Source organism: Hemiscyllium ocellatum, chromosome 1, assembly GCF_020745735.1.
Source record: "Hemiscyllium ocellatum isolate sHemOce1 chromosome 1, sHemOce1.pat.X.cur, whole genome shotgun sequence".
Lineage (NCBI taxonomy): Eukaryota > Metazoa > Chordata > Chondrichthyes > Orectolobiformes > Hemiscylliidae > Hemiscyllium > Hemiscyllium ocellatum.
This window is the reverse complement of record NC_083401.1, coordinates 68,748,063-68,770,851: the sequence shown is the minus strand read 5'-3', so window position 1 is coordinate 68,770,851 and position 22,789 is coordinate 68,748,063.

Genomic DNA, 22,789 nt, shown 5'->3' with positions numbered 1-22,789 from the left:
ACCCGTCAGAATGAATCAAGCACAATCAGTGTTATGATGATGGACCAATCAGTGTGATGATGATGGACCAATCAGTGTTATGATGATGGACCAGAGCCTTGAAGTATTTAGCAATATTTTTTACTTTTAAATTCAAAATGTGTTATTTTTCAACAGCTTATCTACTAAAGAAAAACAGCACATTTAAATTCAGGGACTAGAAAAGTTCTGGGTTGGGCTAATGGACTGTAACCTAAAGTGTCAAAAAAACTTCAAGTGTCACTGGACCCAAAGGTTCTGTAGAAATGCTGACAGACCTGATAGGTTTTTCCAGTAATTCCTGTTTTTGTTTCAGATTTCCAGCATCTGCAGTTCTTTTGGATTTTCAAACAGATTGGACTATGATCTCATTACTAAAAAACAGGGGTCTGATGTCTCCCTGCTCAACAGTAAAACAACCTCTTTGGATTATACCAAACTGTGGCACATTTTGTGTTTTCCCTTTGAAGCCAGTGGACATGAGCAAAATTGAGTTTCAATTCTACAGGAGTGGATTAGTGGGTCTGAATGCCAGGATTAGTTCAGTTCGCTAACATATATTGTAAATGTTACAGTTAAAGCACTAAATCATAGTTACTCCTATGTTTCAGGTAAAAGCCATCTCTAATTCTGCAAACAAGAAAAAGCAAAAAAAGGAAACGCGAGATGGTGACCATACAGGTGGATGAGGGTAAAGCACTTGATGTGGTGTATATGGATTTCAGTAAGGCATTTGATAAGGTTTCCCACAGTAGGCTACTGCACAAAATACAGACGCATGGGATTGAGGGTGATTTAGCAGTTTGGATTAGAAATTGGCTAGCTGAAAGAAGACAGGGGGTGGTGGTTGATGGGAAATGTTCATCCTGTGGTTTAGTTACTAGTGGGGTACCGCAAGGATCTGTTTTGGGGCCACTGCTGTTTGTCATTTTTATAAATGACCTGGATGAGGGCGTAGAAGGATGGGTTAGTAAATTTGTGGATGGAGTTGTGAATAGTGCTGAAGGATGTTGCAGGTTACAGTGGAACATAGATAAGCTGCAGAGCTGGGCTGAGAGGTGGCAAATAGAGTTTAATGCAGAAAAGTGTGAGGTGATACATTTTGGAAGGAGCAACAGGAATAAAGAGTACTGGGCTAATGGTAAGATTCTTGGAAGTGTAGATGAGCAGAGAAATCTCTGTGTCCATGAACACAGTTCCCTGAAAGTTGCCACTCAGTTTGATAGGGTTGTTAAGAAGGTATACAGTGTGTTTAATTTTATTGGTAGAGGCATTGAGCTTTGGGCCACGAGACCATGCTGCAGCTGTACAAAATTCTGGTGCAGCCACACTTGGAGTATTGCATACAGTTCTGGTCACCGTATTATAGGAAGGATGTGGAGGGTTTGGAAAGGATTCAGAAGAGATTTACTGAGATGTTGCCCGGTATGGAGGAACGGTCTTATGAGGAAAGGCTGAGGGATTTGAGGCTGTTTTTGTTAGAAGAAGGTTGAGAGGTGACTTAATTGAGACATATAAGATAATCAGAGGGTTAGATAGAGTGGACAGTGAGGGCCTTTTTCCTTGGATGGTGATGGCTAACATGAGGGATCATAGCTTTAATTTGAGGGGTGATAAATATACGACAGATGTCAGAGGTCGTTTCTTTACTCAAAGAGTAGTAAGGGTGTGGAACACACTGCCTGCAACAGTAGTAGATTCGCAACTTTACGGTCATTTAAATGGTCATATGGATGAAAATGGAATAGTGTAGGATAGATAGGTTTCAGAGTGGGTCCACAGGTCAGTGCAACATCGAGGGCTGAAGGGCCTGTACTGCAGTGTAATGTTCTATGTTCAATGTTCTAAAAGTCTCCCCTTGAAACTTGGAATTTAATCATGATTGAAAGGCATCACAACTGCAGAATCTCAACCAATCTGCAAAAACTGAGGATTGTGAATTTGAATATTCACCTTGAACATCAATATCAAAGTAACCTCCAGTGCAATGGCAACAACTTTCAACTATCCATTTTATGAACATTTGGGAGAATGATCATTTTGAATCATTTCTTTTAGTGTTTTCCATTACTTATTTACCACCATGCTCTTTAGCCTATTACTGCAAAGACCTTTAACCAGGTGTCCCCTCATAATGCTGTAATTGGATTTAAATTTAAAATCTTGTTTTCAAATTGCTTATGTTACTCTCAAACTTCAAATGAAATTCAAATTATTATGATCAGTTTCATAAAGGATCTTTCATTGTGAAAGAACTTATTAAACCTGCATTATTGCAGAATAATGGATCGAAAACAACTATTTCTCATTGTTTCCAAGCATATTGCTCCAGAAAACTGCATGAAAGTTGGAAATATACCTTCAAGACACCAATGAGCAACTGCAGTATCCTGAATGACATGAAGGGGCTACTTAGAGGGCACCAAGCTTGAGTCATAAAATCATACAACATGGAAACCGACTTTTTTGTCTGACTAGTCTACACCAACTAGGTTCTCAAACTTAACTAGTCCCATTTGCTGCATTTGGCCATATCCCTCCAACCCTTTCCTATTCATGTACTTATCCAAATGTCTTTTAAATGTTGGAACTGTACCTGCATCCACCACTTGCTCTGGCAGTTCATTCCATACACAAACTTCTCCAAGTAGACAATGTCTAGTGATCTGCTCTCATCTATCTTTTTGGTTACATCCTCAAAAAACTCAATCAAGTTTGAGAGATTGAGTTCCCTTGCACAAACCCATGCCAACTATCCCTAATCAATCCTTGCCTCTCCAATGCATGTGAATCCTATCTTTCAGAATCATCTCCAACAACTTACCCACCATCAATGTCGGGCTCACAGGTCTACGTTCCCAGGCTTCTCCTTACAGCTCTTCTTAAATAAAGGCACAACATTAGACACCGTCCAGTCCTCCAGCACCTTACCTGTGGTTATAGATCACACAAATATTTCTGCTAGGGGTCCCGCAATTTGTTCTCTAGCTTCCCGCATATCATGGGATATACTTGATCAGGTCAGAGAGATTTATCCACCTTTATGTTTTCTAAGACCTCCAGCACTTGCTCTGAACTGTTTATAAAACATCGATATTTATTCTCCTGAGTTCTTTAGCCTCCACTTCTTTAACAACAGTAAAAACTGACATGAAATATTCATTTAATATCTCTCCCATTACCTGAGATTTAACACATAGACAACCTTGTTGATCTTTAAGTGACTTTATTCTTGCCTCTGTTCCTCTTTTGCTCTTAATGTACTTGCAGCATCTTTTTGGATTATTCTTAACCTTATCTGCCAAAGTTATCTCATGTCCTTTCTTTGCCATCTTGATTTCAGTCTTAAGAGTGTTCCTACACTCTTTATACTCAAGAGATTAATTTGATCCCAGTTGTCTGTATCTAATATAAGATTCTTTCTTAGTCTTGACCAGAATCTAAATATATATATTCATCCATTGTTCCCTGCACTTAGCAACCCAATCCTTCATTCTAACAGGAACATAATGCCTCTGAACTCTCATTATTGCACTTTTGAAAGCCTCCCACTTGTCAATTGTCCCTTTATCTGTGAACAGAGTGGTGCTGGAAAAGCAAAGCAGGTCAGGCAGCATCCGAGGAGCAGGAAAATCAACGTTTTGGGCAAAAGCCCTTCATCAGGAATAGAGGTAGGGAACCTCCAGGGTGGAAAGATATCTCTCCACTCTGGAGGTTCCCTGCCTCTATTCCTAATGAAGTGCTTTTGCCCAAAACGTCGATTTTCCTGCTCCTTGGATGCTGCTTTTCCAGCAGCACTCTGATCTTAACTCTGGTTTCCAGCATCTGCAGTCTTCACTTTAGCCTGCTTTACCTGTGAACATCTACTCCAATTAACTTTTGAAAGTTCTTGTCTCATATCATTAGAATTTACCTTACTCCAATTAAGAACTTTAATTTTTGTGAAAGGTTTATCCTTTTCCATGTTACAAATTTGAAAAGTAAATGTTCACTTTAAGATAGAAAGTGCTTTCCAAATTTTAAAATAAATTTAAAGTACAACCACAGCTGCCAGAACAGCTCAGAGATGGCTGTTCCAAAATAGATACATGTAACAATGGGCTGTTAAATGGCTACCTGAATTTTGGTTGCTGATTTGACAACAATTTAAATTTAACCAATTAATTTAAATTATGCCCAGGATTCTAAAACCCAATTGATTTTGAATTTATTCTGTTGATAACATTGGACCAATGAGAGGGAATGATGCTGGGATAATAAAAATGCAGGCATTTTGAAAATTGGTCAGAACAACTGTCATAGAGAGTTAACTGTCCATCTAACATCCTGCTCTCAAAGAAATAAGAGGGCATTCTTTATCAAAAGGTACCTTTTCCTGTAAAAATTACTCACACTAAAAAGAAAGAAGATGACCCAGGGAGATCATCAGATGGAAGATTGAAGACATCATAGAAGACAGAGGCGGTGTGGACTTGAGATTTGGTTAATGTACTGTATAATAATTGTGTTATTTGAACATCATTTTAATGGAGTTGGGGTCATATCGTAATTAGTTAAGAAAAAGAGTGTTCAACTTTTAAATAATTTCATCTCGTGTTCGCTATTAGAGTTATAGATTCATAGAGTCATAGAGATGTACAGCATGGAAACAGGCCCTTCGGTCCAACCCATCCATGCCAACCAGATATCCCAACCCAATCTAGTCTCACCTGCCAGCGCCCGTCCCATATTCCTCCAAACCCTTCCTATTCATATACCCATCCAAATGCCTCTTAAATGTTGCAATTGTACCACCCTCCACCACTTCCATCTGGCAGCTCATTCCATACACGTACCACCCTCTTTGTGAAAAAGTTGCCCCTTAGGTCTCTTTTATATCTTTCCCCTCTCAGCCTAAACCTATGCCCTCTAGTTCTGGACTCCCCGACCCCAGGGAAAAGACTTTGCCTATTTATCCTATCCATGCCCCTCATCATTTTGTAAACCTCTATAAGGTCACCCCTCAGCCTCCAACACTCCAGGGAAACAGCCCCAGCCTGTTCAGCCTCTTCCTGTAGCTCAGATCCTCCAACCCTGGCAGCATCATTGTAAATCTTTTCTGAACCCTTTCAAGTTTCGCAGCATCTTTCCGATAGGAAGAAGACCAGAATTGCATGCAATATTCCAACAGTGGCCAAACCAATGTCCTGTACAGCTGCAATATGACCTCCCAACTCCTGTACTCAATACTCTGACCAATAAAGGAAAACATACCAAACGTCTTCTTCACTATCCTATCTACCTGCAACTCCACTTTCAAGGAGCTATGAACCTGCACTCCAAGGTCTCTTTGTTCAGCAACACTCCCATGGACCATACCATTAAGTGTATAAGTCCTGCTAAGATTTGCTTTCCTAAAATGCAGCACCTCGCATTTATCTGAATTAAACTCCAATTGCCACTTCTCAGCCCATTGGCCCATCTGATCCAGATCCTGTTGTAATCTGAGGTAACCCTCTTCGCTGTCCATTACACCTCCAATTTTGGTGTCATCTGCAAACTTACTAACTGTACCTCTTATGCTCGCATCCAAATCATGCCTCTTATGCCCAGCACCAATCCTTGTGGCACTCCACTGGTCACATGCCTCCAGTCTGAAAAACAACCCTCCACCACCACTCTCTATCTTCTGCCTTTGAGCCAGTTCTCTATCCAAATGGCTAGTTCTCCCTGTATTCCATGAGATCTAACCTTGCTAATCAGTCTCCCATGGGGAACTTTGTCGAACGTCTTACTGAAGTCCATATAGATCACATCTACAGCTCTGCCCTCATCAATCTTCTTTGTTACTTCTTCAAAAAACTCAGTCAAGTTTGTGAGACATGGTTTCCCACGCACAAAGCCATGTTGACTATCCCCAATCAGTCCTTGCCTTTCCAAATACATGTACATCCTGTCCCTCAGCATTCCCTCCAACAACTTACCCACCACAGAGGTCAGACTCACCGGTCTATAGTTTTGGGAAAATTAATTGTTATTCCTCTTTAAATAGTGGAAATTAGGAGTTCTCTTTCCCTCATACTTATAACAGATTATGAGGTAAGGTGAGTTTTTCTGGGTGTGTGGTTTTAATTAACAGAGGAGTTTGGCATTTGCATCTTAATTGTTTTAAAGCTAATAGAATTATGATCATGAGTTCCAAAGTGTTCCTCTACTAACCCTTTTCCTTTCTTATTTTCCAAAAGAGGGTCAGGTGTTGCTCCTTCTCTAATAGGTATAGAATGTAGAAAAGTACAGCACAGAACAGGCCCTTCGGCATACAATGTTGTGCTGAGGATTCATCTTAATGTAAAATAAACTAACCTAACCTACACACCCTCAATTCACTGCTGTCTATGTGCATGTCCTGCAGTCACTTAAATATCCCTAATGCCTCTGCTTCCACCACTACAGCTGGCAACACATTCCATGCATTCACAACTCTCTGCATAAAGAACCTACCTCTGACATCTCCTCTATACCTTTCTCCTAATATCTTAAAACTGTGACCCCTTATGCCAGTCAATCCTGCCCTGCGGAAAAGTCTGTGGCTTTTGATTCTATCCATGCCTCTCATTAGCTTGATCAAGTCACCTCTCTTCCTCCTTCTCTCCAGAGAGAAATGTCCGAGCTTAGTCAACCTCTCTTCATAAGACGAGCCCTCCAGTCCAGACAGCATCCTGGTAAACTTTCTTTGCACCCTCTCCTATAGTAGGGCAACCAGAACTGGACACAATATTCCACGTGTGGTCTCACCATGGTCTTGTAGAGCTATAGCAAAACCTCACAGCTCTTAAACTTGATCCCCCTGTTAATGAAAGCCAAAACACCATATGATTTCTTAACAATCCTATCCATTTGGATGGCAACTTTGAGGGTTCTATGTACTTGAACACCAAGATCTCTTTGTTCCTCCACACTGCCATGAATCCTGTCTTTAATCCTATATTCAACATTCAAGTTCAACTTTCCAAAATGCATCACTTCGCATTTATCCGAGTTGAACTCAAGCTGCCATTTCTCAGCCCAGCTCTGCATCCTGTCTATGTCACACTGCAGCCTGCAATAGCCCTTGATACTATCAATAGCACCTCCAACCTTTGTGTCATCTGCAAATTTACTAGCCAACCCCTCAACCTCCTCATCCAAGTCATTTATAAAAAGTACAAAGAGCAGACACCCAAGAAAGAGCCCTGCGGGACACAACTCAACACTAAACTCCAGGCAGAATACTTTCCATCTTCAACCACTCTCTGCCTTCTGTCAGCCAACCAATTTTGAATCCAGATAGCCATATCTCCCTGTATCCCATACCTCCTGACTTTATGAATGAGTCTGCCATGGGGAACCTTATCAAATGTCTTACTGAAGTCCATATACGCCACATCCACTGCTCGGCCTTCGTCATCCTCTCTTGTCACCTCCTCAAAGAACTCAATAAGTTTATTTGGGCATGACCTGACCCTCACAAAACCATGCTGACTGCCTTTAACCACACAATGCCTTTCCAAATAGTCATAAACCCTATCCCTCAGGATTCTTTCCAAATATTTATATATTGATAAAGAAAATTTTCTTGAACACATTAAGCAAAATCCTCACCATCTAAGCCTTTAACACTGTGACAGTCCCAGCCAATGTTTGGAAATTTAAAATCCCTGACAAATACAGATCGATTATTGTTACATATATCTGAGATCACTCCACATATTTACTCCTCAATTTCCCTCAGACTATTGGGTGGCCTATAGTACAATCCCATCATGATAATCATCCCTTCCTTATTTGTAATTTTGATCTGTACACTTTCATTGGACAATTCCTCAGAAATATCGCTATCATAGTAGTGTTGTTTTCCTCAGTCAAAAACACCACACTGTCTCCTCTTGCCTCTCTTTCTGTCCTTCAGATTGCATCTAAAACCAAAAATATTGAGCTGGCAATCCTGTCTTTCCCTCAGCCAAATTTCTGGAATAGGTATGACTTACAATTCCTATGTTCCCATTGGCCTTACCCATAAGACCTTGCGTTGAAATAAATGTGATTTAATTCTTCAGATTTGCCTCATTCTCTGACTTGCTCTTGTCTGTGTTTTTAAATTAACTTGCTCTTTTCTGATTCAGAACCATTCTCATTTATCTTTCTATTTTTACTGTTACTCAAAAACGCCCCCACCTCCATCCCAAACACAACCACCACTAGTTTAAAGGGCTCCCGAAAAGAACTAGTAAATCTCCCCATCAGGATATTGGTGCCTTTCCAATTCAGGTGAAACCTATTCCTTTTGAATAGGTCTTTTCTGCCCTAGAAGAGATCCCAATGATCCAAAAATCTGAATTCTTACACATTGCACTATCTCTTCAGCCATTGACTTGTCTGCCCTATCATTTTATTCCTAATCTCATTAGAATGTGACACTGGGAGTAAACCAGATATTATTACCTTTGAAGTTCTACTTTTTAACCTTCTACCTAACCTCTATCATTCACTTTGCAAAGCCTTAACCCTTTCCCTAACTATGTCATTCCTATCAATGTGGACAATAACACATGGCTTCTTACTCTCCCCTTAATATGGGAAGGGAGGCTCAGAATACTCTTGTTCTCATGTGTTTCCCCAACCCTTACTGCGACAGGCATCTAGCCAGATAAAGAACCACATTCCCAGTACTCAAAATACACTCACTTCAGCTTTAAGCCCAGATCACATTGTTCAGTAGAACATGTTTCTTTTGTGAAGTGAAAATAGTAATTGCACACATGCCTTGGTCACCTGGCACAAGCAAAGAATCCTTGTGATGACAATGCCCTGCTGACTGGTCACTAACATTTCATGGAGACATTTATAAGCCAAACTAAACAATTGTATTGTGAAGGTTCTACCAAATTTATGCCAGCAATATGAATTTACCCAGTCAAACTTATTATCAATTTAAAGCATCAACCAAGAGAAATTTCAGATCACCAAGGAACCTAGATGGTTTTATCAGTTACAGGCTGTGACCTATACTGAGAAGTCTACTAGCTCAGGAGTCTTCAAACCAAGAATACTATCATAAGGTCAAAAATATCTACAGTTATACTATCTCAGAAACAATTTCTATTTTATGTTTACAAAGCACCACATAGAACCTTAATTCAAGAAATTAAGTCTATTGCAACCAACAGAGAGGGTAGGTGAATAAAGAGGACCAATTCAGCTTGGCAATTTAATTCCTTTTCTCAAAACACCTTAACCCTTAAAACATCAAGTAGCAGTGGTGTAGGTTCTCCATATGGTCATAAAGAGAAAACACCGATAAGAGATATTAACAACACTGATTCAGACATACTGTTCTGGAATTAATGTGACTTTGCTTTTTGTGTTGATTTATCTTTGGATATATTTCAGCATCAGGCAACAACAAAACTATCCTCTTGCATCTGCTCTGTGGTGAGTACCCTGCTGAAATAATTGTGCAGCATGTAACATTAGTCTTATGTTGGAGACCTTTTCACCTGAGTGCAGCAAGACATCCCACAATCCACCTATCCTTGTTTCAGCACATGTATTGATTTTGCCATTCGTCTTACTTTCATGGCATATGCCTCGTTGTAGTTTATTTTTGGTGTATCTTGTGGAATCCGAACCAGTGTCATCAACTCCTGCTTCAGAAGGTATCCTTGGTCACCAAGATCCCAAAATCCCCTCTCAATGCCTTGGGATGTACCTTCACTATAATGAGCAATAAAGCATGAGAAGAATATCTTGCTCACAAATCGTATTACAGGTACTTGATGCAAAATGGAGACTGACATTCTATTTAATTACAAAGGAAATGTTGCACCAAGAGAGCATGTGATGTTAAATCAAGGAACCATCTGCTCTCTCAGTTTGATGTATTTTGAAGAATAGTGTAGCTGTCTCCAGTGTTGACTGCTAAAACAGATTAGTTATTGTCTTGTTTCTGTTTGTTACAGCTTGCCATGCAATATTTGACTGCCACTTTCCTATTTATAACAGCAAATGAATGAAAACAAACTTAATTAGCTATAAACTGCTCTGGGATCCTTTGATTGAAAAGTGCGACATTAATGGAAGTCAAATCTTCTTTCATTGTTCTCAAAACAAGAAATAACACATACTCTTTGTGAAACTTTCCAGAGGGGATTCATACTCTGATGTGTACTGTCTGTTATAACATTATTATGCTCACTCTCTAGAGAAATCAAAATCAGTGAGAAAAGATAACTGAAAAAGCTATTGAGTTGCAAAGATAGATTGATCTCTGAATTTTAAAAGATATAGAACATAATGGGAAGTGAGAGAAATTAATTATATTTCTTCATTATTAGAACTACTTCAAAAATAACTAAATTATACTTCAATGATATTACAAATAGCGTCTTACTATGAGCAAATGTAACATGACTGTGTTTCTAATTAACATCTTGAGCTGAACACAAATTCTTCAGTGACATACCAGGAGATATTCCAAATTGGCTATCCACTTGTTGGTGCATGCGACTTCTCCCTGAAGAGGACTATTTTTCGCCAGATATTTCACTGGCTCTTTTTGAAAGAGTTAATTAACACAGCATCAATTCCTTATACTGAGATTGTTAACAATCTTGTGTTTCAGGATACAGAAAAAGACTACAAAGATTAGGTGTTACAAATACTTATGTACAACATTGAGGTTATGTGGAAAACTAATTAATTTCAGCCAGCTGAGCACAATTTACAGCTTCAGATGTCCCTTTTCTTCCTCTCCCAATCTATGTCTATGGTTTTATACTACTTTATATTATTTCTAGCTGCATTACACTTTAAGTGCCTGAATTCTATAATCATTTTGATTCAAGTTTCTATCAAGGTGCCTCTCAGCTATTAAATACATGACCCTGAAGTAATCCATAAAGCATTGATGTCTGGGTGACTAAGCAATAAAGTGAAAAATTAGCCTCTCATTGGGATGCAATCAAAGTCTGACCTATACAGGAAATCGAGGTACGACCTTCATAAGGTAATCAAGTTTGCCACGGGACAATGTCAAAGTAAGCTTGAGATCCAAAATAACCACATAGGCACCCATTGTTTGTTGCAAGACTTACAGAGGCTACAAAGTGAAGTCGAACAGAATTGCAGCCAGCAGTACATGCTTACTCAATGACCTCAGTGCTTGCTTTGAACACGTGGATAGCAAAGATATCAACACCACATTCCTGCTTACAATTCTCTCTTCAACATCATAATTTCAAACAAACTGATCTCTAAACTCTGCGACTTTGGTTTCACCTCCTCCATCTCTAACTGGATCCTTGACTTTTTAGATTAGATTACTTACAGTGTGGAAACAGGCCCTTCGGCCCAACAAGTCCACACCGACCCGCCGAAGCGAAACCCACCCATACCCCTACATTTACCCCTACCTAACACTACGGGCAATTTAGCATGGCCAATTCACCTGACCCGCACATCTTTGGACTGTGGAAGGAAACCGGAGCACCCGGAGGAAACCCACGCAGACACGGGGAGAACGTGCAAACTCCACACAGTCAGTCGCCTGAGTCGGGAATTGAACCCGGGTCTCAGGCGCTGTGAGGCAGCAGTGCTAACCACTGCACCACCATGCCGCCCCACATGCCGACTTCTTGAACCACAGAACACAATCAGCAAAAAATCGTCGACAACATCTCCTTCTCCACAATCCCTGCAATGCTGAGTACTCAGCCACCAACACCCCCCACCCAACCCCGCCACCCCACCAACTATACTCATTATACACACACAACTGTGGCCAAATTCTGCCCCAGCTCCATTTGCAAGTTTACTGATGACACCATTGTTTAGGTTGGATCTCAAACAACGACAAGAGAGAAGACAAGAAAGAAATTGAGTGCTTAGCAGCATGGTGTAAAGACTACAATCTCTCCATCAGCACCATCAAAATAAAGGAGCTGATCATTGAATTCAGAAAGTGGAATGGAGGGCATGCCCCTGTCTGAATCAATGGTGCAGAGGAGGAGATGGTCGAAGACTTCAAGTTCCTGAGAGTGATGATCACCAACAATCTTTCCAGGTCCAAACATGTTAATGCAACAGTCAAGGAAGCACAACAACATCTCTGCTTCCTCAGAAGGTTAAGGAAACCTGTTTTTCAATCTCACTTTCTAACAAGTAGGTTATTCCACATACAATTTTTATTAATTCATAAATGGGATGTGGATTTCAGTGACTGAGCCAGAATTCATTACCCCTTCCTGTTGTGGACCAGGCCAGACCATTCAAAATATTCTTAAGCAGGCAGGCCAAACCATAACTTTGCTTTGTGTTTTGGTAAGTGTACAGTGAAAATTACCTAGAGTAAGAGTAAGTTAGCTAAGTTGACCAACATATTTTAAAACATATAAAAATTTATTCACAAAATTATGGAATGAAACGCAAAGAACAGAATAGAGAATACCCACAGAACTCAGTCTATCCAAACTAGACTTAATTATGCTCTACCGATAAATACATGCAACAATTCCAATAAACAAACCCCCTAAACATAGAGTAAAACTAAAACAGAGGCTTACAGGTTGAAGTTAGAAGGGCAGAAGGAGAGAGAGTCCAGAAGCCTGTTTCACACATCTCCTGCTGCAACTGAACTGACTAACAACAAGAATTCAGCTTTCAGGACTGTATAATTCCCTTTTCATTATACAGGTTACTTCTGAAACATGAAAGCCATGGCTTAAAGTCTCATCTGTTTACATATAAACAAAAGGCCTCTCAGTAAACACTTTCAGCTTTGTACCAAACCATTCGTTTCAGAGCCCGGACTGTTTTATGACCCCTCTGAAAAAAAACAAGGCCACGGTATCTTGAGAAAACGAACAGCCTTTAAAAGAAAATGAACCATCAATATCCAAAAATGGTTTCATTTTTAAAACCCCTAAAAAAAACTGATTATGACCCGAAGACACACATATACACTGCGCTGACTATAAACATGCACAACCACATTCAAATTCAGGCCATGGCACACCCATCATTGAACGCCTCCATATCTCATTCGAGTCTCAACAAATCATCGGCTATCATGTTTTTGCAACCTGCCACATGCACAATTGTCAAACTGAATGGCTACAACAACAAGCTCCATCTAAACAGTCTGGCATTTTTGTCCTGAAATTTCTCCACAAATGTCAATGGGTTATGATCAGTGTATACAATTGTCTCAAATGCGTTGCTGGTAATATAACACTGAAATGTTGCAATGCCAACACCAAGCTCAAAGTCTCTTTCTTGACTATTGAATATTTCTGTTGATGCATGTTCAACTTCCTGGAAAAATACCCGATGGGTCTTTCTATACCCTCGTTATCCACCTGCAGGAGCACCGCACTGACACCCACATCACTGGCATCGAAAACCACCTTGAAAGGCTTTGTGTAATCAGGTGTGGCTAATGCTGGGATAGTGATTAACACAGTTTTTAGGATGTTAAATGTTCCATGAAACATCTTGCCCTTTTTTAATAATTTAGTGAGTGGAGCAGCCACACTGCTAAAATTTGGCACAAACTTTCAGTAAAATCCATTCAATCCCAGGAATCATAGTATTGCTTTTTTTATCAATGGTGTAGGAAATTCCCCAGTTACTTTTGTTTCGCATTCCATAGGGCCATTTGTCCGCGTCCAATAACATGACCCGGAAGGTGACTTCGGTTTTGGCAATTCTGGGCAGTAGATATCAACCAGAATACATTCATCTCAGCTGCAATAAACCTAAAGCTTAGAGTAGTACCCCAAAACCTGCCAGACGTGATTTGCAGACCACTAATCCATTGGCTTCTGAATAGTTCCTATCAGATTAGAAAATGTTCTGCAGGTCTGCTGAATATCATCTCAAAGTCATAGAGTCATACAGCACAGAAAGGGGTCCTTCTGCCTACCATGTCTATGCTAATCAATGAACATCAGTCCAGAATAAAACCATTTAACTACACTTGTTCCATTGTCTTCTTCAATGTTGAACATGTATGCCTGTGAGCATTTTAACCATTACTTGTTTGGGAAAGACAAATTGACAATGAGTCTGGCAACAATTTCAAAAAGTGTGGAATTGAAGGCAAGTACTGTACCTTTGAGGGAGTGAAATTTGAAAAACTGGCAAGCACCAATCACAGAATGTACAGGACAATTTGAAGATGTAACATTTGAGCTGTAACTCAGACAATGAATTGTTTTCACAACCATTTGAATTCAATTAATCAGTTTAAATTATGCCCCAACATACTAAAACCCAATTAAATTTGAATTTTACTGTTTCAACAATATAAACCAATGAGACAACCCAATGTTTTGGAGTATAAAAAGTAAGCATTTTGAGCAGTTAGCTGGAGACAAAGAGCTTCTACTGCCATCGATAGGTTGTCAGCCAACCCTCTTTCTAAAACGTAATGTTTTCATATGATGCATCTTTGCAGCAGAAGACCAAAGATGACCCAGAGGAAATCTACAGACAGAGGAAGTTCAACACAAAGACAACAACTGGTTTTGAAAATTGATTTGCTTTAAATTTTATAGGGGCTTTATCGGGTCAGTATAGCGTTATAGAGTGGGAGGTAGATAAATAATCAAGACAAAGGAGGCTTACAGTTGTAGGTAGTTGTTGTTTAATGTTCTCTTTACGAGTTAAAGAATAAATTGTTATTTTTTCTTTAAATAGTGGAATTTGAGTAGTTATCTGTCACTCAAAGTTTAACAGTTTACAAGGCATGGTGAACTCTTCTGTGTGTTTGGTTTAAATTAGCAGAAGGGATTACCCTCATGTCATAACAGTCTGGGGGCTCAGGTCCATGATTTGCATAGATTTAGACAGATCCAGTCAGAGATTGGGACAGATTTGAACAGATAAAATCCCAGAAGATTTAAACATTTGCCAATTAGTGTCCGAGATCTTTAATTAAAGCATAGGTGAGCCAATTTGTTTAATTTCAGTTATTTGTAGTTGGCTAAATTAAAAGTGAGAGAAATGGCTCTAAAAATTGCTAAAGAGGTTATGGGGTTTGAAGTCGACTCCCAAATTTGCCAAAAAAGTTTAGAAGGAAAAAAAGTGCCTTACTTTAAGAATTAACAAAGAGGTTGGAATTGGGTTAACCAAGGACAAAAGTAAAGCTTAAAATGTAAGGGAATTACTCAAGCACTTAGGTGTGTCAGAGAAACAGACAAGTGCCGTAGAGTTAGAAAAACTTAAATCACAATTGAGAAAAATAGAGTTAGAAGGTAAACAAAGGGAAAGAGAAAGAGAGAGAGAGAAGAAAAGAAAGAAGCTGAGCAGAGAGAGAAGGAAGGAAGGGAGAGAAGAAAAAGAAAGAGAGTTGGTTCTTAGCTGAGCAAAGAGAGAGAGAAGAAAGAGCGAGAGACAAAGTGAGAACTTGAACTTGAAAAGTTACAACTTAGTTAGCAAAGTCAAGTTAACAGGATGGAGATTAAAAGAGAAGATAGTGATATATACAAACATGTTAAAACTGCCACATTTTGATGAGAAAGATATCAAAACGTTCTTTATTTCATTTGAAAGATTGGCTAGGCAAATGGGAGTGGTTAGAGGATTCGTGGGTGATGCTAGTTCAGGCTACACTGGGAGGCAGAGCTGCTTAGATATTTGCAGCACTGTCAGATGAGGGATCGAGAGATTATGAAGAGGCCAAACAGGCTATTTTAAGCGCTTATGAATTGGTACCAGAAGTGTATAGACAGCGGTTCAGAAACATAAAGAAGGAACCAGGTCAGACTCATGTTGAGTCCAAAAGACTTAAATGCAGTCATTTTGATAGATGGGTGCAGACCTTTAAAATAGGTAAGACCTACGAGGCTCTGAGAGAGATTAGTCTGCTGGCAGAGTTTAAAAACTCACTTCCAGAGATGATAGGAATTCACATGGATGAACAGAAAGTTCAGGAAGTAAGAAGAGTGGCAGAGATGGCAGATAAATACACATTGGTACATAAGGCAAAGTTTAGCTTCCCGCAAGAATTTCATCCTGTGAGGGGTAGAAATTGGGAGAAGGGGAGATCTTACACTATGAAACAAAGAGTAGAAAACACTGGTAATTGTTTACCACAGGCTAAAATAGAATCGGAGGGGAGGGAGAGATTAAATCTAGTAAGTGAGTTAGCTAAACAGCACCTGAAGAGTACACAGCATAGAATGAAACAGGTGACATATAAACATTCTGAGATTAAGATGTTTTCCTGTGGGGACGATGTATTAGTATTTTTACCAGTGATAGGAGATCCCTTCAAAGCCAAGTTTAATGGTCCCGATCAAATTGAGAGAGAGTTGAGTCAGGTGAACAATCTGGGAAAGTTGGCAGATAGAAAATAACTGTACTAGGTATGTCATGTGAATATGTTGAAACCTTGTTATAACAGAGAGAAGGATCTGGAAAAACAGGTGTTAAGTACCGCCCCACAGAGCGAGGAATCAAATCCAGATGTTGTGGAATTTGATGTGCCTCAAAATATGTAAAACAATGAGGAAGTCCTTGAGGAATGGGGTAGGTTACTAAACTCTCTGTCTCAAGAGCAAAGAACATAGTTGAAAGGTTTTGTTACAGTAGAATGAGGACATATGCATGAAAAATATGGGGAGACTAATGCTATTGTGTATGAGATAGAAGTAGGGAATGCTGTTCCGATAAAACAACACCCCTATAGATTTAATCCTCTCAAAGTCAGACAGGTCCAGTAGGATGTGGATGCAATTCTCGATGAAAATATCATTGAACTGAATAAGAGCAAGTGGAGTTCGCTGATCATGTTAGTTCCCAAAACTGATGGGACTCAACAATTTTGTGTGGACTATCGGAAGATCAAAGCCGAAACAAAATAGGACTCATAAAGATACTGAGATTGAACAACTGTACAGAGAAAGTTGGACAAGCTAGTTATATCACAAAGTTGGACTTCGTGCATGGTTACTGGCAGGTACCTTTATCAGAAAAAACGTAAGAAATTTCTGCATTTGTAATCCCAAATGGGCTATATCAATTCAAAGTGATGCCCTTTGGAATGAAGAATGCACCCACCACATTCCAAAGACTCATGAATAGGGTTGTGGTTGGGTTCACAAACTGTGAAGTCTATTTGGACAATGTAGTGATCTTTAGTGAGTCCTGAAAACATCACATGGTATAGTAATCAGAGCTCATTACACGATTAAGAGACGTAAAACTGGTAGTAAACTTACAGAAAACGGAATTTGCAAAAGCAGAGGTGACATTCTTGGAGCACAACATCGGTCATGGAAGGTTGACCCCAAGGAACACAAAGACAAAGGCCATCAAGGAATTTCCACAACCAACCTCAAAGAAATAGGTACTTTGATTTTTGGGACCAAACGGATTCTAATGGAAGTTTGTTCTAAACTTCAGCAGCATAGTAGTACTGTTAAAAGATTTTTTGAAGAAGAACTCAAAATTTCAGAGGACAGAACAATGCCAGGAGGCATTTGACAATTTAAAAGCAGTATTAACCACTGCACCAGTTTTAACTACACCAAACGTTTTGAAACCCTTCAAAATTGCAATTGACGCTAGTGACATAGGAGTTGGAGCTGTACTGCTACAGGGAGATGATGTTGGAATTGACATGCCAGTTAGTTACTTTTCAAAGAAACTCAACATCCACCAGAGAAAATACTCGACGATCGAAATCGAATTATTGAGTTTGGTACTGACCTTGCAACATTTTAATATTTGTGTCACAAACAATGTCTCAGAGACAGTTGTGTACACAGATCTTACATTCTTGGAATGCTTTAAAGACAAGAATATGAGACTATTTGGAGTCTTATGTTACAGACTTCCAATTTAAAAATTGTACGTGCTGCGGGTCATAAGAATGTAAAAGCAGATGTGTTACCGCAGACTTAATGGATAAAGTATCGATGAGATTGAATAGATACCAATGTTCATGTGTGTGTGTGTGTATATACCAATGTTCATATGTGAATGTGTGTGTATGTGTGTGTAGAAGTTAATATGAACTTAGATGTATGTCCTATGTTGGTCACAGTAATGTGGTTAAGAAATAGAACAAAATGAAGCTATCTTTTCATTGTATTGGTTCAAGAGGGGAGGTGTTGTGGAGTTGAAGGCATGTACTGTACCTTTAAGAGAGAGTGAAATTTGAAAAGCTGGCAAGCACTGAGTGTCCTGGACAATTTGAAGATGTAACATTTGAGCTGTATCTCAGATAATGAATTGTTCTCACAACCATTCAAATTCAATAAATCAGTTTACATTATGCCCCAAGATACTAAAATTCAATCAAATTTGAATTTTACTGTTTTGAGAACATCAAACCAATGAGGTAAAAACAAGGACTGCAGATGCTGGAAACTAGAGTCTAGATTAGAGTGGTGCTAGAAAAGCACAGCAGTTCAGGCAGCATTAGAGGAGCAGGAAAATCGACATTTCGGGCAAAAGCCCTACATCAGGAATAGAGGCAGAGAGACTGAAGTGTGGAGAGATAAGCTTGGGGAGGTTGGGGGTGGGGAGAGAGAAGCATAGAGTACAATGGGTGAGTGTGGGAGAAGATGAAGGTGATAGGTCAGGGAGGAAAAGATAGAGTGGATAGGTAGAAAAGGAGCTAGGCAGGTTGGACAAGTCCGGACAAGTCATGGTGACAGTGCTGAGCTGGAAGTTTGAAACTAGGATGAAGTGGGGGAGGGGGAAATGAGGAAACTGTTGAAGTCCACATTGATGCCCTGGGGTTGAAGTGTTCCGAGGTGGAAGATGAGGCGTTCTTCCTCCAGACGTCTGGTGGTGAGGGAGCGGCGGTGAAGGAGGCCCAGGACCTCCATGTCCTCGGCAGAGTGGGAGGGGGAGTTGAAATGTTGGGCCATGGGGTGGTGTGGTTGATTGGTGCGGGTGTCCCGGAGATGTTCCCTAAAGCGCCCTTCTAGGAGGCGTCCAGTCTCCCCAATGTAGAGGAGACCGCATCGGGAGCAACGGAGACAATAAATGATATTAGTGGATGTGCAGGTAAAACTTTGATGGATGTGGAAGGCTCCTTTAGGGCCTTGGACAGAGGTGAGGGAGGAGGTGTGGGCACAGGTTTTACAGTTCCTGCGGTAGCAGGGGAAAGTGCCAGGATGGGAGGGTGGGTCGTAGGGGGACGTGAACCTGACCAGGTAGTCATGGAGGGAATGGTCTTTGCGGAAGGCGGAAAGGTGTGGGGAGGGAAATATATTCCTGGTGGTGGAGTCTTTTTGGAGGTGGCAGAAATGTCAACGGATGATTTGGTTTATGCGAAGGTTTGTAGGGTGGAAGGTGAGCACCAGTGGCGTTCTGTCCTTGTTACGGTTGGAGGGGTGGGGTCTGAGGGCAGAGGTGCGGGATGTGGACGAGACGCTTTGGAGGGCATCTTTAACCACATGGGAAGGGAAATTGCGGTCTCTAAAGAAAGAGGCCATCTGGTGTGTTCTGTGGTGGAACTGGTCCTCCTGGGAGCAGATACGGCAGAGGCAGAGGAATTGGGAATACGGGATGGCATTTTTGCAAGAGATATGGTGGGAAGAGGTGTAATCCAGGTAGCTGTGGGAGTCTGTGGGTTTGTAAAAAATGTCAGTGTCAAGTCGGTCATCATTAATGGAGATGGTGAGGTCCAGGAAGGGGAGGGAGGTGTCAGAGATGGTCCACGTAAATTTCAGGTTAGGGTGGAATGTGTTGGTGAAGTTGATGAATTGCTCAACCTCTTCGCGAGAGCACGAGGTGGCACCAATGCAGTCATCAATGTAGCGGAGGAAGAGGTGGGGAGTGGTGCCGGTATAATTACGGAAGATGGACTGTTCTACGTAGCCAACAAAGAGACAGGCATAGCTGGGGCCAATACGTGTGCCCATGGCTACCCTTTTGGTCTGGAGGAAGTGGGAGCATTCAAAGGAGAAATTGTTAAGGGTGAGGACCAGTTCGGCCAAACGAATGAGAGTGTCGGTGGAAGGGTACTGATGGGGATGTCTGGAGATGAACAAACAGAGGGCTTGGAGCCCCTGGTCATGGCAGACGGAAGTGTAGAGGGATTGGATATCCATGGTGAAGATGAGGCATTGGGGGCCAGGGAAACGGAAGTCTTGGAGGAGGTGGAGGGCGTGGATCGTGTCTTGAATGTATGTGGGGAGTTCCTGGACTGGGGGGATAGGACAGTGTCGAGGTAGGTAGAGATGAGTTCAGTGGGGCAGGAGCATGCTGAGATAATGGGTCGGCCAGGGTGGTCAGGCTTGTGGATCTTGGGAAGGAGGTAGAACCGGGCAATGCGGGGTTCCTGGACTATGACGTTGGAAGCTGTGGGTGGGAGATTTCCTGAGATGATGAGGTTCTGTATGATCTGGGAGATGATGGTTTGGCGATGGGAGGTGGGGTCATGGTCGAGGGGGCAGTATGAAGAGGTGTCTTCGAGTTGGCATTTGGCTTCAGCGGTGTAGAGGTCAATGCGCCAGACTACCACTGCGCCTCCTTTATCCGCTGGCTTAATGGTGAGGCTGGGATTGGAGCAGCGGGATTTGAGGGTGAGAGGTTAGAGTGGGGGAGGGGGGGTAGACAGGTTGAGGCGGTTAATGTCCTGGCGGCAGTTGGAAATGACGAGGTCGAGGGCAGGTAATAGGCCAGCGCGGGGTGTCCAGGTGGATGCAGTGTGTTGGAGGTGGGCGAAGGGGTCCTCGGAAGGCGGGCGGGAATCCTGATTGTGAAAGTAAGCTCGGAGGCGGAGGCGACGGAAGAATTGTTCGACACCACGGCGTGTATTAAATTCATTGATGCGTGGATGGAGGGGGATGAAGGTGTGTCCTTTCATTGATGCGTGAACAGAGGGGGATGAGGTGATAATGTCAGGGATGAGGGTGGGGGAAGCTAGTAAAGAATTCAGTGGGTGAATGAGGTAAGAATGAAAGTGATAGGTCAGAGAGGAGGGTGGAATGGATAGGTGGAAAGGAAGATAGGCAGGTATGACAGGTCATGGGGACAGTGCTGAGCTGGCAATTTGGAATTGGGGTGAGATGGGGGAAGGGGAAATGAGGAAACTGGTGACGTCCACATTGATGCCCTGGGGTTGAGGTATTCCGAGGTGGAAGATTAGGGTTCTTCTGCCAGGCGTAGGGTGGTGAGGGAGCAGTGGTGAAGGAGGCCCAGGACCTCCATGTCCTCAGCTAAGTGGGAGGGGGAGTTGAAATGTTGGGCCACAGGCAGCATGGTTGATTGGTGCGGGTGTCCCAGAGATGTTGACTAAAGTGCTCTGCTAGGAGACGTCCAGTCTCCTCAATGTAGAGGAGACCACATTGAGAGCAACGGATACAATAAATGATATTGGTGGATGTGCAGGTAGAACCTTGATGGATGTGGAAGGCTCCTTTGGGGCTTTGGATGGAGGTGAGGGAGGAGGTGTGGGCGCAGAATTTGCAATTCCTGCAGTGGCAGGGGTAGATGCCAGGATGGGAGGGTGGTTTGTTGGGGGGGGCGGGGGGGGGGGGAGCGCGTGGACCTGAGCAGGTAGTCACGGAGGGAATGGTCTTTACGGAAGGTGGAAAGGGGTGGGGAGGGAAATATATCCCTGGTGGTGGGGTCCGTTTGGAGGTGGCAGAAATGTCGTCGGATGATTTGGTTTATGCGAAGGTTGGTAGGGTGGAAGATGAGCACCAGGGGCATTCTATCCTTGTTACAGTTGGAGGGGTAGGGGGTCTGAGGGTATAGGTGCAGGATGTGGACGAGATGCATTGGAGGGCATCTTTAACCATGTGGGAAGGGAAATTGCGGTCTCTAAAGAAGGAGACCATCTGGTGTGTTCTGTGGTGGAACTGGTCCTCCTGGGAGCAGATAGGGCGGAGGCGGAGGAATTAGGAATACAGGATGGCATTTTTGCAGGAAGTTGGGTGGGAAGAGATGTAATCCAGGTAGCTGTGAGAGTCGGTGGGTACGTAAAAAATGTTGGTGTCAAGTCGGTCGTCCTTAACGGAGATGGAGAGGTCCAAAAGGGGAGGGAGGTGTCAGAGATGGTCCAGGTAAATTTAAGATCAGGGTGGAATGTGTTGGTGAAATTGATGAATTGCTCAACCTCCTCATGGGAGCACGAGGTGGCACGAATGCAGTCATCAATTTAGCGGAGGAAGAGGTGGGGAGTGGTGCCGGTGTAACTACGGAGGATGAACTATTCTATGTAGCCAACAAAGAGATTAGCATAGCTGGGGCCCGCACGGATGCCCATGGCTACCCCTTTGGTCTGGAGGAAGTGGGAGGATTCGAAGGAGAAATTATTAAGGGTGAGGACCAGTTCAGCCAAACGAATGAGAGTGTCGGTGGAAGGGTAATGATGGGGACGTTCGGAGAGGAAGAAACGGAGGGCTTGGAGGCCCTAGTCATGGCGGATGGAAGTGTAGAGGGATTGGATATCCATGGTGAAGATGAGGCATTGGGGTCCGGGGAAACAGAAGTGTTGGAGGAGGTGGAGGGCATGGGTGGTATCTCGAACGTATGTGGGGAGTTCCAGGACTAGGGGGGATAGGACTGTGTCGAGGTAGGTAGAGATGAGTTCAGTGGGGCAGGAGCATGCTGAAACAATGGGAAGGCCAGGGTGGTCAGGCTTGTGGATCTTGGAAGGAGGTAGAACCGGGCAGTGCGGGGTTCCCGGACTATGAGGTTAGAAGCTGTGGGTGGGAGATCTCCTGAGGTGATGAGATTCTGAATCGTCTGGGAGATGATGGTTTGGTGATGGTGATGGTGACCTGGT